Source organism: Miscanthus floridulus, chromosome 8 (assembly GCF_019320115.1).
Source record: "Miscanthus floridulus cultivar M001 chromosome 8, ASM1932011v1, whole genome shotgun sequence".
Lineage (NCBI taxonomy): Eukaryota > Viridiplantae > Streptophyta > Magnoliopsida > Poales > Poaceae > Miscanthus > Miscanthus floridulus.
The window spans coordinates 10,847,269-10,865,195 of NC_089587.1; the positions used below are offsets into that span (position 1 = coordinate 10,847,269).

The 17,927-nt window shown below is 49.2% G+C and overlaps 1 pseudogene; it reads right to left on the minus strand.

Annotated features, from left to right (window-relative positions):
• Window positions 1-4,066: 4,066 nt before the first annotated feature.
• On the minus strand, window positions 4,067-16,788 carry LOC136471098 (serrate RNA effector molecule-like; annotated as a pseudogene).
• Between the last annotated feature and the right edge of the window lie 1,139 nt (window positions 16,789-17,927).

A 17,927-nucleotide genomic window follows, 5' to 3' on the forward strand; every position in this document is an offset into this window, starting at 1 on the left:
CGCTCCGACCGCCTCATCGCCCGAGGCATGGCTGGTGGAGATGTTGAGGAGCTCCTTGGTGGTTTGCGGGCCCTTACATCCTAGCTTATGGACCAGGGACTCGCAAGTGGTCCTAGACAGGAAAGCTCCTATGACGTCGGCATCGGCGACATCGGGCAACTCATTGCACTGCCAGGAGAAGCGCCGAATGTACCCACCAAGGGTTTCCACGGCCTTCTATCAGCAATTTTTAGATCTCATGGGTTCCCAGGACGCTTGTATATGCCCTAAAAGTTCCACACGAAGATCTCTTTTAGGTCCGCCCAACTTCGGATTCTATTGGGCGGAAGGTGTTCCAACCATATTCATGCCGAATCGGCCAGGAACAATGGAAGGTTGCGGATAATAAAATCGTCATTATCTACTCCACTGGCTTGGTAAGCAAGCCGATAATCCTTGAGTCACAGTCCGGGGTTCATTTCCCTAGAGTATTTTAGGATGTTGGTTGGTGGTCAGTACTGTGGTGGGAAGACGGTGTTGAGGATGTGTCAGTCGAAGGCCTAAGGTCTTGGTAAGTAGGGGCTCAGGCTCTAGTCCTCGCCGCTGTCATAGCATCCACCACGACAAGGGTGGTAGCCGAGGCTAGCTCCCTCCCTCGCATCGCTGTGGGTAAGCCTGTGGGCGTCGAGGTTGTCCTACGCGTCATGGTGGCGGCCGAGACGCTCATGCACCGGGACCACGACACGCAGCCTGCCACCTTGCGGCGCCTGGTGGACTGACATTGTGACTAGCCATCCGAGGCCTAGTGTGGATGTCGAGATGCGCAAAAGGCCCCTACCTGGCGCGCTAACTGTCAGTGTTTTGAGTTACCACCGACGAGTAAAATTCTAATATTACGCGTCTGGCTCGGATGGTGTGCTTAGAGGACACGAGGTTTATACTGGTTCAGGCAGAATATCCCTACGTCTAGTTCGTTGCTGCTGCTCGTGATACTAGCACCAAAAGTTTGTAGTAGGGGTTACAAATGGGCGAGAGAGGGACATGTTCCAAGTCTCTGGTGAAAGGAGTTAACGGGTGCTGAGAGCTCGGTTGCTGCTTAGCTGTGTGATCGGTTCGGGGTTCAATGGGTTTGTTTAGACCTGGCTTGAATCGATCTGATCGGTCATTAGATGCCCTTCATGGGATGCGCTACTTTCCCTTATATAGGCCAAGGGAAAGTACGAGTTATAGTGAAGGAAAAGAGAAGAATGAGAGGGAGCCGAAGTCCTTCAGGATCGTCAGGTCTTTCTTCTCCTTCATGCGGGTCATGCCGACCCTATAGATGTCAATAGGGGCAGCTCCACATCGTGGCCCTATCCATCACTGGCGCCATGCGCAGGCGTTGTCTACTGGTCATGGCGCTCCACTCTGTCCTGGTGGACGTCGTGGTGAACTGACGCACCTATCAGTGTTAGTACGAGGGTTAGGCAGAACAATACCGGTACGCTAGATGCTATTCTTGATGTGAATCTTCAGGTATGGACCGTCGTGGCCGCGGGTTACATCGATGCGTGCTAGTCTTTTCCCTAGTCTTAAAGTTTTGACCCAGGCCCATACGCTTGGACCTAGAGTGGTTGACGGCGGTATGGAACCCCATCGGGCGAGACGAAGCCCGCACCCAAGGGGTCGAGCAAGGCGGAGCCTGCCCCCAGAGGCCGGGCGAGGCGGAGCCCGCCCCTAGAGGGCAGACGAGGCGGAGCCCGTGGCCTCAGGGTTGGGCGAGGCGGAGCCTGCCCCTAGAGGGCGGACGAGGCAGAGCCCACGGCCTCAGGGTCGGGCGAGGCGGAGCCTGCCCCCAGAGGTCGGGCGAAGCGGAGCTCACCCCCAGAGGTCAGACGAGGCGGAGCCCGCGGCCTCGGGGTCGGGCGAGGCGGAGCCTGCCCCTAGAGGTCGGACGAGGCGGAGCACGAACCCAAGGGCTGGACAAGGCGGAGCGCAAACCCAACGGTCGGGCGAGGCGGAGCCCGTGGCCTCGGGGTCGGGCGAGGTGGAGCCCTCCCCCAGAGGTCGGGCGAGGCGGAGTTCGCCCCCAGAGGTTGGGCGAGGCGGAGCCTACGCACCTGGGGGTCGGTTCGAGCCGTAGTCGCGCTCTTGACTATTCGAATGAATCAATGTTGATGATCAGTAGCTCCTCCTCTTCGGGTATCCTAGTATTGGTCCCCAACAAAAAGCGAGAAAATTTTGAGCTCACCGTATTCCTACAATCATCCACTATAGTATCGACTTTCTTGTACTACCTACATGACTCCTCATCAACCTCCCACTGCCCTTGTGCCCATGCCAGTGGCGGATGCACGATGCGGGATAAGGGGGGCTAAAACAATGGAGATGTTGATTTGCATGAAGATTTAATGGTGAAATCAAGCTTTTGCTACAGTGATTAGGCTTGAAATCAAGAAATTAGGGGGGGCTCTGTGGATCCGCCGCTGCATGCCCCCATAGAACCAAGATCCTAAGCTGACCACAGAGTCAATATTCTGTCACCGCTCCTCAAAGCATGGCCATGTTAACCCTATTATGATCGAAACATCGAAAACATATCCAGTGACCAGTGTCAATATCTCACTATCTTTTAACCTGAGAGAGACTGATTGGTGTGTTTATGAGATATGCAAGTAAAAGATGCACCTGATATGGATCCCACAATAATGAAAATGGTTGGAGCATGAATATGGGACACACAGAACATGAGGATAGTCCTATTGGGTAGTTCCATATTATTATTATTTTCAAGAGTGTCACGTCATCTTTTCTCTAGTGCTTTCGAGTCGACAAATGAAGCAAATACCTCCAATGTATACCGTCTTTCCTTTTTGTTTCATAGGCTATTCATATCATTTAATTTAATACACAACACATGAGGTTGGCGGATCGTGTGATGAAATGAAACTTTTGGCATGGTCGCGAAAAAAATGAAACTTTTGGCTCTAGCCCTCATGTGGAACAACTTCCCAATCTCAGAAAGAGTGCACACACCAAGTTTAATTTAGATCAGAGTCCCTCACACCTCGCTTTTCGTAACTCTAGTGTCATATCATCACATTTTCATGACACCTCATTTAGTAATAATGAGAATGAAGCACCAAGTGAGCAAGCCTCTTGCCCTTAAGATCCACGAATAATATTTTTGGCTTATCTTCCTCCATGTCACTGTTATTCTTGAGCATGGTAGACGTAGATCTCGTTATGTGTAGGTCTCTTCTGTTCCAGCAATGTTCAGATTGTGCTCATGTTACACGGGCTTGGCTTGTGTTCGTGTTCGTGATTTACCTAGGAATTAAATCAATTCAAAAGTGCTAATATATCTACAAGTGTCAACCACTCGCAAAAATGTCGCCAGTGAAACAGCTAACGTGGCACTTGCAAGTGTCATCATTATTTTTTAGATGGAAACTATTTTCCACTAATTTGAAAAACACACACACACATTAGCACCAGCGACTACCAGTTCGATTACATCTTTTTTTTTCTTGCGAAAATCCAGTTCGATTACATCAGGTGGCACTGAATCGTGCCAGAACAAAATATAACATCCCTGGTGACAAATTCGCACACAAAATACCATGAGGATTAACCAAGACCATAACATCAGTAAAACTTAAAAAATATGAGAAATTTATTAACCTCCCTTAGGAAAGACCATTCGCAGCCGAACCATAGCAAACTGAGTATTATATACATCTAATAATGGCCAACTCTTCTGAGCATCCCCTTCTTCATATCTATCATATCGGGTCAAAAAAAGAGACTTTTTCGTCGACACATCCAGCAGAAACTACAAGCAGTCTGGACCATGTCCTTCTGTTTCACATACTGAGTGAACACAGGACAACCGTAAACCGTTGCATACGTATTCTACCTAAAGTCCCCTCATATATGAGCGGAGGACGTGCTATAACCTATAGAACATGATAGCACATCAAAAACTTTCCTATTTTTCATGCCTCAGTAATACTATGTAACCTGCTCTCATGTCAGTTATACCTTTTCTATCCGTGTGAACTAGCTCTGCTTATCAGGACAATTAGCAAGGGGAACGGGAATTTCTCTACAAACTTCTAGAGTCAAGAGCGGAGACTTCTTCCATAGGAGCGTCAAGGTCTTGGTAACTGCAACCAGAGTAAGGAACAAGTTACAAGATAGTCGATAAATTTTAGGGTTCAGTACGACAATGAATTCATGATGACATTCTGCTCCAACGAGTAAACAAGTAATAAAACAGCAAAACATTCATGAAGCCTTTCAACCCTACAATCAGTTGCCACACGGCAAAGCTATAACATAGTGGGAATCTTTCAAAGTTACAAAGTTGCATGCGAAACAAGCAAGCGCAGATGAAAACCATGCTAAACATGGCATTAAAGTGAATGTGGCAGCCACGTAGTTATATGGCAATACACTAAATTCTGCATACCACGAAGCAATCTGACAAATATTTCAGTGTCTTTTGTCTCAGAAAAGAAGAAGATTTCAGAATCTTTTTAACTAACCCAAGGGGAAGTTGATGAGTAAAATTTGGCTGGTATGTCTACCACCAAAAGCAAACTAAATGTCATAAATTCTTGAGACAGAGTTGATTAGAGGGGTACTAACCTCCTGTAGATGCGACTGCCAAGCGGAAATGACGGGTACATGGGCAGCATTGGTCCCAGCACCGAAGGCTTCCTGTTTTGAGCAGAATCTGGTCCTGGAAGTCCTTTCTGAATCATCTGCATGGCCATCTCTGGTGGTGCAGGAACAAATGGACCATATGGGCTAAAAGAACAAAACAACCCAAGTACCCAGCTTTAGTAGACTGCCTGGATCTCTTAAGCGAGTAATTAGCTGACTTGCATTCGTAACCTACCCAGCACCAGGCACAGGTATTAGTACTAGTGAAGGTGCACACATGGGGAGAAGTGGAGCATGTGAACCCCCATACACCAGAAGCATCAAACATCTGTTCATCCAGCCTTCGTCTCATTCTATCCTGAATGAGAAAGTATGATTATCAACAAAGATGTTAAACTGCAAAGCCAGCATGTTAAGAAACATCACCTATTAGCTAGCAGAAATGAAACGATATAAATATAATTGGGTCAAAACAAACCCACTTCACCAACTAGATATGTAACTTTTACTGAGGTTCTATGAAAAGTAATTATTTTTTCTATTAACACGTGAATTATTTAGCAGTAAACTTAAGGTGACTGGAAAAGTGAAAATTGACGTTTTTTTAGTTTCCTTCTTCTAAAGGAAGAGTAAAGCATTAGTTTACAATAGGGTCAAACACAAAAATTAAGAGGCAATTGTATTGTATGACAAGAAGAGTTATCAAAGGAATGAGCAGTTTGCTACAATGTACTGTACAATATATCATGTAGCACAGAGAAAGACTATGTGTACACTAAAATTTTGGAAGAAGAATGCGGGAACTCGAAGCTTTCAGGATTGTGTCATCAAGAAATCGATTAGATCTGAATCGGTATCAGCTGGTTTGGATGTGGTGTCGGAATCGGCTATTTTATAGATGACGTCAGCAGACGGTGTTAATGGGCTATACTTGAGTGGCGCCAGGAAGATGGGTCGGACTCTACAAATAAGAAAAATTTGGGTCCAAGTTATTATTAAGTTAGAAAGTTTTTTTTATTTCAAAAATTGTAATGAGTCGTATTTAAGTAAGATTCATGTTTAGATTCCGGGTATAAATATTAGACCCTGATTATTGTAAAAAAGAACGAACACACAATTAATACAATCTTTTCGACTTTCGCCATTGCATTAGGAGTATGAGTACTATAGATCTCGGCGAGTTCTTCAGCAAACAGAGCCGCATCGACTGATTGGCTTCCAGCTTGCTTGTGAGAACTGTCACGACTTAAACTGTGCTTATAAAGCTGCATCAGCTGATTGATCTTTTATGAGCCATAATATAAATTAGTTATCGATCTGTATCGTAGTTTATAAGGCTACATCAGCTGATTGATCTCTTATGAATCATATTATAGATCAAAGTTATCGATCTTGTGTTAAATAACTTGTTGTTTAATACAATATCATCAATTATCGAATCTGCTAAGATTAGTAAGATTTTTCTTGTTGTTTTTGGTTGATTCACCAGCTATCGATCTTGCTATAATTAATGTTTTATTAATTATAACAAAATCACCTGATTGAGATAGAGATAGATCGGCATCATATCATCTTAATTGATCGTCCTTTGATCTGATCACGCTTTAAATCTTATAATTGATGGCTTAATTCCGCTAGATCGATTGTTTTATCTCTATTCCAATCAAACATAGTATGCATTTAAAGACATGTTTCAATCTAGAATAAGCTCACTATTTAATGAGATCTAATCTAATGACACTGCCATAGCTGCTTCGATCCGGTCGAACCTCACCGGTAAGACTTTAGATTGAAAGTTATCGTTTAGTGGTCTTGTTCATGATCAAGATATGTACTATGTTTGTTTGATATGATTGCATCGGCTATTTTAGCTGATTTGCCTATACTCTCACGCATATAGCATGTTTTTATGAATCTGCCAACGTAGAGATGGTTTTATAGATTTTTTGGCTTTAGTTTGTTATTATTATCATAGCTGTATCGATCCGGTCGAACCTCACTGCTGATGATAATATATTAGATTTAAACTGTTTGTAGATTCATTTATATTAGACAGTCGATTTGTTCGCATGTTATACTCTTTTCATCAAACTTATCGGCGCGACACTTTATATCGATTATGTTCCATTTAGCCGATGATGCTTTCTTATATCGCTTTTTATGGATACGTTGGATATCGACTATTTAGTCAATAGCCTTATTGAATCGGCTATTTAGCTATACATTTGAAACTGTTTGGTGCAACACCGGTATATTCCACCTTAAATTACTGATAAGATTTTCTCTCCTTGTCAATTGCAGGTCAAATTGACTGGCGCGTCGTTGGGTTTTCAGAATTGATTGGTTCTGTATTGAACCCAAGCAGATCTCTGGTCTCGTTCCACTCAGATCTTTCGGCTTACTGTGTGTTGATCACATCTCCGCATTTTTATGTCAACAGACTCTAGATCATGCAGTTCATATTAAGAGAATAGAGAAGCATCACATTTTTCTTGTCCTGCTGCAAAAAGAGGAAAATGGAAAGGCTAAGTAACAGGAACAAACTAAACGAGCCAAAGATTATTACAGGTACCGTTTGCTGCATAAGCGGTTTTCCTCCTGGAGCATCTGGATCACTGCATCAAAAAGAGAATAGAGAAGCATCACCTTTTTTGTTACTTCTGATTTAATGGTCTTTCAGTTGTGTACTTGTGTATGGGCTTCATGTAAATTTGGAAATATATATCATTTTTCAACTCTTGATGCCAAAGTAGAGACCAAATCAGGATGCTTGAGGTTCAGATGTTTGTGAACATACTCAGGAGCATGAAAAAGTTTTTCGCATCCCTTGGCTCCACAACGATACTTCCAGACGCACGTCTCATCCCGCATTTTTCTGACATAACGCTCTAGAACTTCAACAAGTGCTGCTTCAATTTTGTCCATGGCAGTCAATACAACTAGAGGATCCTGACCATTCATCAGTCTTTCTTCCCAAAAGGAATCCAGTTTCTTCTCCCAATCAGCAGCACTGATGTTTTCAGCCATACTGTCACTCTTGTTTTCAGCTCTCACATGGCGGAAACCTTTTGCATGTTTCATCTCAGACATGCCATAGTAATCAACACCATGGACACGCCACAGATAAGTAAGGAGAGTGTCTAGGAGCTCAACATCTTCAAGGCCCTTAACAGTATCTAAGCCCTGGACAATAACGACAGGCGCTATGGACCTAACATACGATTCATCAACATTTGATTTGCCATGATCACCAGTTAACAGGATGTTTTCCATAATATCCTTCTCTGAATCAAGTTTTTTCACCAAAGCAAGAGTTCGGCGCATGTCGGTGTGAATCCTTCGATGCTGTGAACTGATTGGATGAGCTTTAGGAGCAGCTGAAAGCGGTTCGATCTCTTTCTTGGGACCTCTTCCATGTTTTCTTTTCTTTTCACCATAATCTGCATTATCCTCAGAGCTTCCATCGTTGCCTTCTCCTGATTTAATTGCTGCATCAGCAGTCACTCCAGGACCACTAGACCAAAGATCAAATTATCAGCAAAACTAACAAAATCACAATAATCATAATGACACAGATTATATAGAGTGCATCTCACAGGTCCAAAGTTCCATTCCGCAGGTCAAGGATCAAATTCCTCGCTACAGTTGCAAAAACCATTCCTCCTGAGTGAAGAAAATAAGACACACTAACGGTTAGCAATCAGCAACCAGAAAAACACTTATCAGAATGAACTATTATGGTCTCTTGTAAATGTGCTATACACAGGCTTTCTTTGAGAACAATGGGCAAGCAAACTTCTCACCTTCGGATAACTGATAACAATTTTGTTGGGTGGTACATGTCTTTCAACCTGCAATTAAAATAAATCAAAATCAAGGAACCATCAAATCATGTAGTTAATATAGTACAATTAACACCTCAACAAACAAAGGCTTTTAGCATACCAATCTTCATTCTTATTGAGATCAAAATAAGCACGTTTCTGAGTATTTATGTATTCTGTCCTGTATTCTTGGTACCTTGAAAACACAGAACAAACAATATCATTGGGACCCATAAAAAAAACAATATCATTGGCGTGAGCTACAAATAGAAGTTGTAACAGCTACCATTAAATCAAACCCAAGTTGTATTCTCTGGCATCGATTACCTGCATCCAGCTTGAGCTGGTGAAACATCATCCTCAAGAACTTGGATAAATTGTTTGTATGTCATTAATCCTAACCTAGAAACATTCAGAATAATATAAGTGGACATGCAAGTAGTCATCCATTAGGTTCAAATTAAAACGGAAAGAAAAGAAACTTAATAGAAGAAATGGAAGAACAAAACACCCACGGTACACGGGAATTAACAGCAATCAACAAGCAAGCAGATCAAACACATCCACCACTGGGCAAAGTTTACATACCTTCCAGTTTTATCTTGACCAATAGTGGCAGCACCATATCCAGAATAAGGCCTATCTGAAATAAGCAAGAAGTCATTTTTTTGTGACACATTGTCAGGCAACACATGAAAGACCATGGGCTTTGTTTATTCATTAGTTTGTCTTCTTACCAAATAATACCAAATTAATCTGATTCTTTGCAGTTAGGAATCACACAAGTACTGATGTTAACTCGTGCTATCAAGTTAATAGGAACTCTACAAGAAATCATATACTCTTATAAAGCAAAACCCCACTAGCACATGTGGCCTTTTCTCTTTCTATCCTCTTTCATATATGTCCCATGATGTAAAAGCTTAGTTTTTACTCCCTACAACTTTGTTTTTTTGTGTTATTATTTGAGCTGGCTCATCGATGTGGCAACTGAGTGTCATCCTGCCTATATAGTACAGGTGCAAACAGATGGATAACTGGCTTGGAAAGGAGAGATTCATTGGCAAATAAACCTGTAATGTTCTAATCATCATTTTTATATATCATGTCATACTATTCGTATTTTACAAATGCACGATGGTTTATGAAAGTTTTATTACAATTTATTAATATAGTCCTACCTCATCTAAAATTTATAAAAAAATCTGTCAATACCATGCCACGTTATAAAGTAACTCATCCTATGTTTTGATTTTTCAGTTAACATTAACAATTAACAAATAGCTCAATCTATTTAACATATCTTTCTGGTTTAAAGAATCAGCACTCATTATTTCATAAACCACACTTTCTACTGCTAAGCACAGTAATACATCTCCTCCAATACCCGCAGCAACGCGCGGGGTTTTCACCTAGTTTACCCTACAAAGGGTGCCAACAAGAAAATAAAGCCACTGATTACTGGAGATGTTTAACATTGACTCACTGAGAGGCACAACTCAAATCCTTTATTGATATATGTGGGTGCATTGTGCAATTGCATATCTAGGCAATTGAATCAGCCATTTAATCTATAACACGACGTAGACACGATCTCCAAAGCTGTTAATGTGTGTGTCCCAACCAAATGCTGTGATCAGAATAATAACAGATGAACAATGCCCAATTTTGCAGTTACAAAGTATTTTTTAGAAGGCTGATAACTGGTGAGGACTTTCCACGAGTAGCGACGCAGACTCGTCAACTTTATGCTAATGTGGAAGAAGAGTGAGGGCTGGCAGCTTGAGACAGCATATCACACCAATGACCATCACACTGTTAGATAATCTACTGCTTCCTTGTGTGAACACACAGTAAGTAAAGGCGGCACCGAAAAGGCCCCCTGCTGTGGTACTGTAGCCGCTGCAGAGGCAGGCGCTGAACGGCTCACATGCCGGACTGTAGCCACATGCAGCGACAGGCACAGAAGTCAGTCCTGCTGTGTTATCTAGTTACTGTTGCAGCATGTGCGCTGTACTATGACTAGATGTATAGAGTTGTATATATAGTTTGCTACTGCAACTCAACAAAGAGAGTTCAGTTTTGCCATCTCCTATACACCCTGGCCAATGCTGGTGCTTGTATTGTGTGTGTATACTCTGTTCTTCCTCTTCTTCTACCTCTAGTCGTAGTGTGTGTGGTCGGATAGCCTCGGTCGTGCTCGGCCGTGGTCGGCAAGACTGGCGAGTGGTCGACTCACCTGAGCTGGTGATCCTGTGGGCTAACAAGTGTTATCGGAGCCGTACAAGCGCCGTCGCCAGACTAACCGCTGACGATGATGGGCGGTTAGGAAATGGGCGACAGCAGTGGCACTGCTATGGCTGCCCAGCCACAACCGGAGGTCGTTGTTCGCACGGTGCGGGAGGTCAGCGGCACCAGTTGGCCGACGCTGACTCGCACCAACTATGGAGAGTGGTCGGTGACCATGAAGGTCAAGCTCAGAGCCCGACGGCTCTGGAATGCTGTTGACAAGGGCACCGATAATGAGGAAGATGGCATGTCAGCGTTGGAGGCTATCCTCGCTGCTGTACCGGCGGAGTACAGGGAGCCGTTGGGGACGAAGAGCTCTGCTAAGGAGGCGTGGAAGGCTATTATGGCGATGCGCGTCGGTTCCGACCGCGCAAAGAAGGCGACGGCCCAGCTTCTGAAGCAGGAGTACGCCAACCTCAAGTTCAAGGATGGTGAAACGATGGAGGACTTCTCCCTCTGCATGTAGACGCTCATCAGCAAGCTGAAGAGCCATGGCGTTACCATCGACGAAGAGAAGGCGGTCTCTAAGTACCCCCACTCCGTGCCGGCAAAGTACATCCAGATCGCTCTCTCCATAGAGATGATGCTGGACTTGTCCACCCTCACCATTGAGGATGTGACAGGCCATCTGCGGGCGGTGGACGAGCGCCTAAAGCAGGCGACAGCAACGAAGGACAGCGGCAAACTGCTGCTGATGGAAGAGGAGTGGGCTGCTCAGAGGAACTCTGGGAAGACAGCCTCCTCCAGCCACGGTGGCAATGGCAAGCATCGCGGCAAGATTTCTTCGGAGAAGAAGAAGCAGGTCGACCCCAACATCTACCGACGCTGTGGAAAGATGGGCCATTGGGCACGGGAGTGCCCAAATCACAAGCAGGAGAAGAAGGCTGAGGCTCATCTGGCGCAAGCTGATGATGATGATGATGATGCCACTATCCTGATGGCGACGTTCTGTGCACTGCACGACGTCGAGGCCAAAGAGAAGGAAGAGGCGACGATGGTGGAAGGACCTGGGAAGGCCCTGAAGGCTGTCAACCTCGACGAACCACGCGCCCAAATCCACCTCGGACGTGTGGGCGCCGACCAGGAGCAGCGGTGGTATCTGGACTCTGGTGCCAGCAACCACATGACGGGCTCTAAGGCATCCTTCTCCGAGCTCGGCGATGATGTTACCGGTACGGTGAAGTTTGGTGATGACTCAAGGGTGGCTATCCAAGGGCGCGGCACCACCATCTTCAGGTGCCAGAACGGGGAGCACCGCGCGCTAACGGATGTATATTATATCCCGTAATTGCGTTCCAGCATCATCAGCATTGGTCAGCTAGATGAGCGTGGTAGTGAAGTATTAATCAAGGACGGAGTCCTTAGGATCAGGGATGAATCGGCTGTACCTGCTCGACCTGAAGGTAGAGCAGCCAGTGTGCCTGGTGGCAAGGCACACCAAGGAACCGTGGATGTGGCATGCCTAGTTCGGACATCTCAGCTTCGACGCGCTTGGTCGACTGAAGAAGATGGTCCGATGGCTACTCCACATCAAACACGGAGACGAGCTGTGTGACAGCTGCCTGACCGGGAAGCAGAGGAGGCTACCATTCCCAAAGGTGGCCAAGTATCGCACGAAGGACACTCTCGAGCTCGTCCATGGCAACCTCTGTGGGCCGATCACGCCAGCTACAAACGGTGGTCAGCGATACTTCCTTCTGCTTGTGGATGATTACAGTCGCTATATGTGGTTGCAACTCCTGACGAGCAAGGACGAAGTGGCGGCAGCGATCAAGAAGTTCAAGATGCGCGCGGAGGCCGAGAGCGGTAAGAAGCTCCACGTGCTGAGGACTGATCGTGGCGGCGAATTCACTTCGGTGGAGTTCGCTGCGTACTGCGCGGATCAGGGTGTGGTGCGACACCAAACCGCGCCGTACTCGCCACAACAGAATGGCGTGGTGGAAAGGCGGAACCAAACGGTGGTCGGCATGGCTCGATCCATGATGAAGGCCAAAGGCATGCCAACAAGGTTCTAAGGTGAGGCGGTGACCACGGTGGTGTTCATCCTCAACCGCGCTCCGACCAAGGCCCTAACGGGCAAGACGCCGTTTGAAGCTTGGTATGGGTGCAAGCCGAGCGTGTCCTTCCTCTAGACATTGGGCTGCATCGACCACGCCAGGAAGACAAAGCCGAACCTCACCAAGCTGGAGGATAGGAGCACACCGATGGTGTTCCTAGACTACGCGGAGAGTACCAAGGCGTACCGGCTCTACGACCCACGCGGAGACAAGGTGCTTGTCTCTCGCGACGTCGTGTTCGACAAGAAGGCGGCTTGGGACTGGACCAGTCCGAGCATGGGGGAAGCTGGCAGCTTCACCAGCTCCTTCGTCGTCGAGCACCTGGTCATCCACGGTGGTGGAGATGCTGGGAAAGAGGTGCCGAGCACTCCGGAAGGGATGCCGAGAACTCCAGCGGCAGAGCCGAGCACTCCTAGGGCGGTGCCGAGCACTTCAAGAGGGATGTCGAGCACTCAGGGAGGAGTGCCTAGAGGGATGCCGAGCACGCCAGGAGTGGCACCGAGAGGTTCTGCAGTGGTAGCGACCACTCTAGGACGGGTGCCGAGCACTCCCATGGCGGAGCCAAGAGGTCTTGCAGTGGTGCCAACCACTCCAAGACTGAGGCTGAGCACTCCTATAGTGGTGCCGAACACTGCAAGAGTAGTGATAAGCTGTCTAGAAGTAGTGCCGAGCACTACAACCAGGGTGCTGAGCACTCCAGGTGTTGTGCCGAGCACTCCAGCGGAACAGGGAACTCCATCAACACTGATTGAGTTCGCCTCACCTCCAAGTGACATCACTGAGTTCGTGGATGCCTTCCACAAAGCTAAGAAGGTACGGTTTCCGCAGGCTGGATGACATAATCGGCGGCACAGGACCCTCAGCACTGGCTGGTCGGCTGCTCATTGATCAAGAGCTGCTGCTCATCAGCGCAGAGGAACCACCCACGTTCGCGCTGGCCGAGCGCGACGAAAACTGACGACAGGCGATGCTGGAGGAGATGAAGGCGATCGAGGAAAACGAGACATGACAGCTCGTCGATCCACCTCCAGGATGCCGTCCGATCAGCCTGACGTGGGTGTACAAGGTCAAGCGGGACGAGCTCAGCGCCATTGTCAAGCACAAGGTGCGTCTCATCGCCCGAGGCTTTGTTCAGCACGAGGGCATCGACTTCGAGGAGGTCTTTGCGCTAGTAGCGCGCATGGAGTCGGTCCGTTTGCTACTAGCCTTGGCAGCAGCAAAGGACTGGCATGTTCATCACTTGGACGTTAAATCGGCCTTCCTCAACGGCGAGCTGGTGGAGACGATCTTCGTCAGGCAATCCCCAGGTTTTGCCGTCAAGGGAGAGGAGCACAGGGTGCTCTGACTGCGTAAAGCGCTATACGGGCTGCGGTAGGCCCCACGAGCATGGAACGCCAAGCTTGACGCCACGCTGGGCGAGCTTGGGTTTCAGCGGTGCGCAACCAGCACGCGCTCTACATGCGGCAACGAGGGAAGGAGGAGCACGTCATCGGCGTGTATGTGGACGACTTGATCGTCACCGACGCGCGCACGGAGGACGTCAACAGCTTCAAGCGCGAGATGACGGCTCATTTTCGAATGAACGATCTCGGCGCACTCTCCTACTACCTCGGCATCGAGGTGAGACAGGGAAAGGAGGAACTCACGCTCAAACAGAGCGTGTATGCCTCCAAGCTATAGGAGCGGAGCCGCATGGCTAAGTGCAAGACATGCGTGACTCCGATGGAGGAGCGACTGAAGCTGACGAAGGCAAGCACCGCAGCGAAGGTGGATGCAACACTCTACCGGAGCATCGTCGGCAGTCTACGCTATCTAGTCCACACGAGGCCGGACATTTTGTTCACTATGGGCTACGTCAGTCGCTTCATGGAGGATCCCAGAGAGGATCACTGGGCTGCGGTAAAGCGGTTACTACACTACGTCAAGGGGATGGTAGATTATGGGATCATCTTCCTAGAGACCGGCGGGAGTAGGCTGTAGCTCACTGTGTTCAGCGATGCAGACATGGCGGGGGACATCGACGGACGACGGAGCACCTCTGGCGTGCTCGTCTTCCTTGAGCCGGCTCCAATTTTATGGTTGTCGCTGAAATAGAAGGTGGTGGCGCTATCTACGTGCGAGGCAGAGTACGTAGCGGCGGCCACAGCGATGTGCCAAGTTGTGTGGCTGCACCGGCTGCTGGGCGAGCTGACCGGTGCGGAAGCTCACCCACCAGCACTGATGGTGGACAACCAGCCAGCCATCGCCCTCACGAAGAATTCGGTTCTACACGACCGGAGCAAACACATCGACATGAAGTTCCACTTCTCAGGGACTGTGTCAATGGAGGGCAGATCGTCATCGAGTTCGTCGAAACTGGTCGGCAACTCGTAGACGTCCTCACCAAGCCGCTCGGACGTTTTCGACTCACGGAGCTGAAGGAGATGATCGGCATGGAAGGGGTAGAAGGGATATCAGTAGGATTAGAGGAAGATTGTTAGATAATCTACTGCTTCCTTGTGTCAACACAGTAAGGGAAGACGACGCCGAAAAGGCCCCTGCTGTGGTACTGTAGCCGCTGCAAAGGCAGACGCCAAACGACTCACCTGCCGGACTGTAGCCACATGCAGGGACAGGCACAGAAGTCAGTCCTGCTGTGTTATCTAGTTACTATTGCAGCATTTGCGTTATACTAGGACTATATATAGTTTGCCACTACAACTCAACAAAGAGAGTTCAGTTTTGTCATCTCCTATACAGGGCTCTGGCCAACGCTGATGCTTGTAATGTGTGTATACTCTGTTCTCCCTCTTCTTCTACCTCTAGCCGTAGTGTGTATGGTCGGACAGCCTCGATCGTGCTCGGCCGTGGTCGGCAAGAGTGGTGAGTGGTCGACTCACCTGAGCCGATGATCCTGTGTGCTAACAAACACTGCTGGTGCCAATCAAGCTCGCACCGACATGAATTCCATGCACGATTGACATACCTGGAGAGCAAGAACGACTGCAGAAATGGTTGCTCCTGCCTTCATTTTGCCCGCACTCGTTCTAGGAGCTGCGGAACACAATCCCCAAACACAAAAGGCTGAAACGAACTTCACTTCAGCATCATCGTATCGGCTTGGATTGGAAGTTGGAACCTACATGAGCCGTAATGCACGAAAGGCAAACGAGGGCCTCGCCTCCCACGGGGAGATCGTTTGCGCGGCACGGGCGACGGCGACCTCGTTGGCGAGAAGCGCCTCTCCCGGAGGCGGCCTCCTCCCGCTCCTTTGCTGGGGCTGTCGTTTCTCCTTTTCCTACTCCCTCCACGCCGCGCGTCGTCGTCGCTCTCGTGGCGGACCACGGCAGCTAGCTCGGGGCGCGATGATCCGAGCGGGGGAGGGGACGGGGGAGGTAGCGGGAGCGGCGGCGATGGTGACCTCCACGTCGTCGAGCGGCACTGACGATGCCGGTCCCCTCCCGCTCCGGGGCTGCTGCCACTCTCCCTTGCGCTCCCTCGATGCGGCGCGTCGAGGTCGTTCTCGCGGCGGACCACAGTGTCTAGCTGGGGGCGCGATGATCCGAGCAGGGGAGGGGCAGGGGGAGGTGGAGGTAGCGGGAGCGGCGGCGACGGTGACCTCCGCGTCGTCGAGCGGCACTGGCGACGGTCCCCTCTCGCTCTGGGTCTGATGCCGCTCCTCCTTGCGTTCCCTCGACACGGCGCGTCGCGGTCGCTCTCGAGGCGGACCACGGGCGCCAGCTCGGAGCACGATGATCCGAGCGGGGGAGGGGGAGGTAGATGGAGCGGCGGCGACGGCGACCTCCGTGGCGCTGATGGCCGTGGCCCCCTCCGATGCCGGGGCTGCCCCTCGTCTGTCGCGTCCTCTCGGTAGGCCGCGCGACGAATCCCTCAAGGCGCTCGGGACGCGACGATCCCAGCGGGGGCGGGGGAGGGAGCAGCGTCAGGTCCTTTGGAAGCGGCGCGGTGGTGAGGGACGCGCCGGCGGGAGAGCAGAGCGCGTGCTCCATTGGTGTGGGAGTAGAAGGTGGTGATGTCCAAGCGTCGGGACTCGGGAGCACGGAGCGGGGTTTGGTTAGGGTTTTGGAATGGCGGTTTAGAGGACGGAGGAGAGAAAAAGGGAGGGGAGAGGGTGGAAGAAGCGGGGCGACAATGAGTGGAGTCGTGGACAAAGCGGGAGGCGAGGAGAGCGGCGGCGATCATTCATCACTCATCATCAGGCACGCACGCCGCGGACGGAGGCGGTGCGCGCCGGTGCGTGCCGTGCCGAGGAAGGGAGGGCGCGGTTTGTATGTACAGAGCGCAGGTTAACGGGTCCTGGGCCAGCCCAGGAAGGCACACTGGCCCAAATCAAATAACAAGGTGTCTGCAACCACTCGTCGCATGGACACATTCACACATCGCACAGGCGTTAGGTATCAGCAGCTATCAAGTGAAACGAGTGTGGTCAGTGGTTTGTCACGAATTCACGATGCTGCTGCGTGGAAGGAGATCTGCTGCAGTCAGTGAAACGATTGCATGCTACAGTGTGGCACATGCAGCTTGTCAATGAACAGCTACCTCAACCTGACACTTAGGGCGCGTTTGGCCGGGCTCCCGCCGGCTCTGGCTCCCACACTGTAGCGCAACTGTAGCGTGCAGGAGCTGGAGCCGGAGGAGCAAAAAAATGAGCTTTTCTAGCTCTGGCGCTGTCAGTGAGAGAGAAAAGGAGGAGATAGAAAAACGGCTCCGGTGAACAGTGTCGCTACAGGAGATGAACAGGGGAGGAGTCAGAGGAGCCGGAGCCGCTCGAAGCCTGGCCAAATGGGCTCTAAATCTTCGAAGGAAGGCCCTAACAGCGCGTCCAAATGCAACTCCCACCAGCCAACCGATAATCGCTACGTGGGCTTGGGCTGGCGACGAAAGTGGTATCCCTGCCCACCAACTGGAGTCTAATGAAAGCCTATTCCTACCCGCATAATAGAAGGGGAGAGCGCGTGCTCTCATCCGCGCCACCATCCCCCGACGCTCCCCTCCCACCGGCCTTGGGCGCCCCCCTTCGTAATCTGAGAAGATGAGACATCGAGGTGAGGTAGCAGAATGCGAGGAGAGAGATGCAACACATGATCTACTTTTGAAACATTTAGATGCAACACTTGCAACATACGTT